This window comes from Ailuropoda melanoleuca, chromosome 9, assembly GCF_002007445.2.
Source record: "Ailuropoda melanoleuca isolate Jingjing chromosome 9, ASM200744v2, whole genome shotgun sequence".
In the NCBI taxonomy this organism is placed as follows: Eukaryota; Metazoa; Chordata; class Mammalia; order Carnivora; family Ursidae; genus Ailuropoda; species Ailuropoda melanoleuca.
In genome coordinates, this window is record NC_048226.1 from 23,366,023 (window position 1) to 23,372,288 (window position 6,266).

The following is a 6,266-nucleotide window of genomic DNA, read 5'->3' on the forward strand; positions in this document are numbered from 1 at the left end:
GAACATAGGATGCAACCTCTTTGACATCAGCCACAGCAACTTTTTTCATGATACATCTCCAAATGCAAGAGAAACAAAAGAAAAAATGAACTTGTGGGACTTCATCAAGATAAAAACTTCTGCACAGCCAAAGAAACAGTCAAAAAACCTGAGAGGCAGCACACCTAATGGGAGAAGATATTTGCAAATGACACTACAGATAAAAGACTAGTATCCAAGATCTACTAAGAACTTCTTCAAACTCCATACACATGAAACAAATAATCAAATAAAAAAATGGGCAGAAGATATGAACAGACACTTTTCCAATGAAGATGTACAAATGGCTAACAGACACATGAAAAAATGTTCAAACTGAGAGCTTCAGAGGGGAGGGGGGTAGGGGAATGGGATAGACTGGTGATGCGTAGTAAGGAGGGCATGTATTGCATGGTGCACTGGGTGTTATATGCAACTAATGAATTATCGAATTTTACATCAGAAACCAGGGATGTACTGTATGGTGACTAACATAATATAATAAAAAAAATTAAAATAAAAAAAATCATTAGCCATCAGGGAAATTCAAATCAAAACCACATTGAGATACCACCTTATGCCAGTTAAAATGGCAAAAATTGACAAGGTAGGAAACAACAAATGTGTAAGAGGGGATCCCTCTTACACTGTTGGTGGGAATGCAAGTCAGTACAGCCACTCTGGAAAACAATGTGGAGGTCCCTTAACAAGTTAAAAATTGAGCTCCCTATGATCCAGCAATTGCACTACTGGGTATCTACCCCAAAGATACAGACCTAGTGAAGAGAATGGCCGTATGCACCCCAATGTTCATAACAACATTGTCCACAATAACTAAATTGTGGAAGTAGCGGAGATGCTCTTCAACAGATGACTGGATTAAAAAGATGTGGCCCATATATACAGTGGAATATTACTCAGCCATCAAAAAGAATGATTGCCCAATATTTGCAGCAACATGGACGGGACTGGAGGAGATTATGCTAAGTGAAATAAATCAAGCAGAGAAAGACAATTATCATATGGTTTCACTTATTTATGGAACATAAGAAATAGCAGGGAGATCAGTTGGAGAAGGAAGGTAAGAATGAAGGAGGGGTAGACAGAAGGGGGAATGAACCATGAGAGACTATGGACTCTGGGAAACAAACTGAGGGCTTTGGTGGGGGGATTGGGATAGGCTGGTGTTGGGTATTAAGGAGGGCACGTATTGCATGGTGCACTGGGTGTTATATGCAAATAATGAATCATGGAACATTACATCAAAAAACAGGGATGTACTGTATGGTGACTAGCATAACATAATAAAAAAGTATTATAAAAAAAGAATACCTTAAAAAACTAAAAAATAAAAAATAATTAACCTTCATGAATAACTTGCTTGCCCAACCTTATCTATGTACCTATAAATAAACAAACATTTCTTATTCTTTAAGCTTTGTTTCAATTATCTGTAAGGTCTAATAGTATTCAGATCTCATTTCTTAGCTCTTTTTATCTCATTTTTTTTTGTTTCAGTAAGACTTGATTCTAAGAAATATGACATTCCATTATAAGAGATCAGTGGCTTCTTTTGACATACATATCTCATATAAGCATTGAACTAGTGAAGATTTACACCTAAGGCAGTTTTACTCATTCAGGAAAACTGAATATGAATTTTCTTTTTCTTCTTGATGTAATCCTCTTGACAAAATATGTACTTTTTATATGAACTTCAGATGATTAAATGTTGAACAATTGTTTCATTTTCTGTCACCTAGTCAAAAATGCAATATTCGTATAGGTGTAAATAAATGTCCAGGGAAAATTTTGCTCTATTATTATGGGATTCTAATGTTGCTTTTGTTCTCTGGTAAACTTCCCATAACTGTAGTACTGTGCTAATAGAAGAGATTGTGAGATTCAGTAATTTGCTTTGCCTATTAAACTTAAATTGAATAATTTGATGACCAAATTGATACCTATAAAACTTAAGTTGGATAATTTGATGACTAAATTTTATCTTATGAGTATCATGTGACCCTATTATTTTCATAATAATAAAAATGTATGCTGTAAATGATGACAGTTGTTCCTGATATGGACTTTGAAGTGACTAAGTTCACCAATTCAGTCATCATGAACCCCATTTTCGATTCTTCTCTGTGAGTGAATGATCTACTTGATGACATCCTCTTCAAAAATATTGTTTGCTGAAATTTCATTTAAATAATGGAACAACACTACATCAAAAAGTAATGAAGTGCTGTATGGTGACTAACATAACATAATTAATAAATAAATATATAAATGAATATTTTCAGTCATGTTTACTCTCTTTGTGGTATGGTATATGATATTACAGGGTATCCAATGTCAAGAAAACTGTATGCTTTGTCTTAATGTTATGAATCAATTATTTAGAGCCTTAGTAATGTCTCTTTGTGATGGTATAAGCCATCTCTTCACTAATAGTAGTATGTATAAGCCATACACATGCATATTTCTGATTTTGAACTACTATCCTACCTCTATCTTCCTAGATAAGGACAACTGAGGAAGAGCACTCTTTGGCATGTTGCACTGAGACAAGTGCTACCATCTAAGTATCGTATAGTGAATCTAAGTGGTCTCCTGTCCCTTTTGAACCACAGTTTAAGGATGCCATTCTGGTGTTTACAAGACAAAGTGGATGTGTATTTGAAGAGTGTCTTGAGGAGATGTAATGATGTAAAAATTATATTCAGTAGTATTATGCTAAGGTCCAAAAGAAGTGATAATACTTGCAACAAGATGTAAGCAGCTATTAAATTTTTCTGGGGTATTCTATTTAGGGATTTGTAGAAAGAAACCCTTTTGGGGAATCTTGTTTTATCCATCTTTATCTGTTTCTAAGAGAAGTTTTTAAAAAGAATTTTGTATCGTGATTTTAGTGTTTTTATTCTTTTTTTTTTTTAAAGATTTTATTTATTTATTTGACAGAGATAGAGACAGCCAGCGAGAGGGAACACAAGCAGGGGGAGTGGGAGAGGAAGAAGCAGGCTCACAGCAGAGGAGCCTGATGTGGGGCTCGGTCCCATAACGCTGGGATCACGCCCTGAGCCGAAGGCAGATGCTTAACCGCTGTGCCACCCAGGCGCCCCTAGTGTTTTTATTCTTAATATTTATACATTGTTAGAGTTGACATGTTGGTTTATTTTTTTTCTCAACATGGGCTTCAGAATATCCAACCAGCAAGAGATGTACCATTCCATGGAAAACACGTAAGTTCTACCTTTGGTAATTAAAAAATTTCAAATAGGCCATTTGACTAATGAAGTCTGTCCTTTAAAATAATTATATCTACTCATTCATGCAAAATGAGTAAGTAATACCTATTCTTCCCAATGAGTGACTGCCTTGCTTAATGGTATCCTCATTAAAGACCTACTTTTAAATCCTAAATGTGTTTTAGAGATGAAAAGTTTTGTAATTTATTACAATCATCTCTTTAGTAAAATATCCATTTGCTATAAATGCACAAATAAATGATTTATTTATATTATTCTATTTTTTTGGTTGCTGTGCTGTTATGATGTTTGTGGATCATTCAGATACTAATCACAGATGAAAGATTTTTGGCACTTATGGGAAATAGTTTGAGATTCATGTGCAGGTTGCCTTTGATTTGTGAAATTGAATACAATTACAGATGGTCTGAAATCTTATTTCCTTATTCTGAGTTTCATGTGGTTTAATTATATTTATTATAAAAGAATGTATACGCTATGTATGATGCCAATTGTTACTGATATGGGTCCCTGTATATTTAGTGAAGGGATGGTAATAAGAAGCTTTTGTTTATGCCAGTTAATAATTTCTTCCCATATTTTCAATATAAACCTATATTCTTGTTTCTTAACATATGTGGCTAATTATTGGTCCACAGCTTAAGTAATGGGTCATATTTTGTGTATCAAATATATCAATCATACAGAAATTAAAGATGAGTCAGGGACTGCCTGCGTGGCTCAGTCAGTTAAGCCTTTGCCTTCAGTTCAAGTCATGATCTCAGGGTTCTAGGATCAAGCCCCATATGGAGCTCCTCACTCAGCAGGGATACTCTTCTCCCTCTCCCTCTGTGCCTCCCCTCCCCACCCACCCTCCACTTCTCTCTGTCATCCACTTACGCTCTCAAATAAATAAAATCTGGAAAAAAAAAAGGAAAGACCAAGCAGGAGCCATACATACATAAAAGATGTAATCCTTCTTTTTGACTGTAGTCCCACTTTGTCCTCTTAGAGAAATGCTGCTAACAAGGAACACTCTTTGCCCTGTTCTCCATGGGGCAGTTTATACCACTCAAGTGTCCTGCACTGAATATGTCAGCATTTAATACACTTTAGCACTAATGTTTAAGGAAGCTATCTCTGGTAATCATATTAAGTCTAACTGTATGTTTGCATACAAATGTGATGGCTTGGATCAATAATGAGTTAATGTCTTGAACAGAAGTGAAAACACAAAAATCAAGCTCAGTTGGATTATTCTGAAGCCCAGCATAGGTGACAATCATGTGACAAGAAGTTTGGATTCCTTAGTTCCCTTTAATTGGAATGTAATTTGGGGCTTCAATGAAATCACTGTGTGAAACTTCTTTTGCACATTTCTATCTATGCATTGCTAAGTGAACCATAAATTCTGATTCTTAATGTGTTATATATCTATAATTCCACTTTTTTTTGACATTTGGTACTGAGACCTTGGTTCTTCATTCACTGAGTTTTTCAGTAGATCCTATGGGCACCATCTTATTTATTACAAATCAATGGCTGCCTTTGTTAACAGAAAAATCCAAACAGACTTTTAGACTAGTGATGACTCCCTTCTATAACAATTAGATTTACTCATTCAGGAAACATGAACGGCATTATAGATAACTATTCACAATGATAAATTAACATATCCGATGCTATCCTTATTTAAAAATCTTTACTTTTTACCTGAAATTGAGTTACTTGAATTCTGAAAATGTTTTGATAGATTGGAATTACGTTCAATGCACTGTATTCAGTAGGGTTTAAATACATAAATAGACCAACAATTTTTCTACAATATTGCTACAATATTTTAACACAACTGGATTATTCCTTTATCCCTGATTAAATTCTCATAACTGAAGGACACTCATAATTAGGGTAAGAATGTAAGTTTCAGTAATATACTTGACCAGGTTGCAATTGGATAAAATGATGAATAACCTTGCACTTGATTTTCACATTAGGCATTGTTGTAAGTCCTGCTGGCAAGAGACACACCAACACATTGTTTATAGATAACTGGCTGCCTTTGCTGAAAGACAAATTCCAAATACATCATGGAAAGATTGAACATTCACTTTTTTTACAATACTTTTTATTATGTTAGTCACCATAGAGTACATCCCTAGTTTTTTATTTAAGTTCCATGATTCATTACTTGTGTATAACACCCAGTGCACCATGCAATATGTGCCCTCCTTAATACCCATCACCAGCCTATCCCAGAGTCCATAGTCTCTCATGGTTCATTCCCCCTTCTGTTTACCCCCCTTTCTTCTCCTACCAATCTTCCTACTTCTTATGTTCCATAAATGAGTGAAACCATATGATAATTGTCTTTCTCTGCTTGACTTATTTCAGTGAAACCATATGATAATTGTCTTTCTCTGCTTGACTTATTTCACTTAGCATTATCTCCTCCGGTCCCATCCATGTTGCAGCAAATGTTGAGAAATATTCTTTTTGATGGCTGAGTAATATTCCATTGTATATATGGACCACAACTTTTTAATCCAGTCATCTGTTGAAGGGCATCTCGGCCTCTCCCACAATTTAGCTATTGTGGACAATGCTGATTCGAACATTGGGGTGCATATGGCCCTTCACTTCACTACGTCTTTATCTTTGGGATAAATACCCAGTAGTGCAATTGCTGGATCATAGGGTATCTCAATTTTTAACTTTTTAAGGGATCTCCACACTGATTTCCAAAGTGGCTGTACCAACTAGCATTCCCACCAACAATGTAAGAGGCATCCCCTTTCTCCACATCCTCTCCAACATTTTGTTGTTTCCTGCCTTGTCAATTTCTGCCACTTTAACTGGTGTACGGTGGTTTCTCAATGTGGTTTTGATTTGAATTTCCCTTATGGCTAATGATTTTGAAAATTTTTTTTCATGTGTCTGTTAGCCATTTGTACGTCTTCATTGGAAAATTGTCTGTTCATATCTTCTGCCCGTTTTTTT

At 35.2% G+C, this 6,266-nt stretch overlaps 2 pseudogenes; both read left to right on the forward strand.

The window, feature by feature from the left end:
* The first annotated feature begins 2,690 nt into the window (after positions 1-2,690).
* Positions 2,691-2,766, forward strand: LOC117803878 (annotated as a pseudogene).
* Positions 2,767-4,461: 1,695 nt separating this feature from the next.
* On the forward strand, positions 4,462-4,537 carry LOC117803874 (annotated as a pseudogene).
* Positions 4,538-6,266: the final 1,729 nt, after the last annotated feature.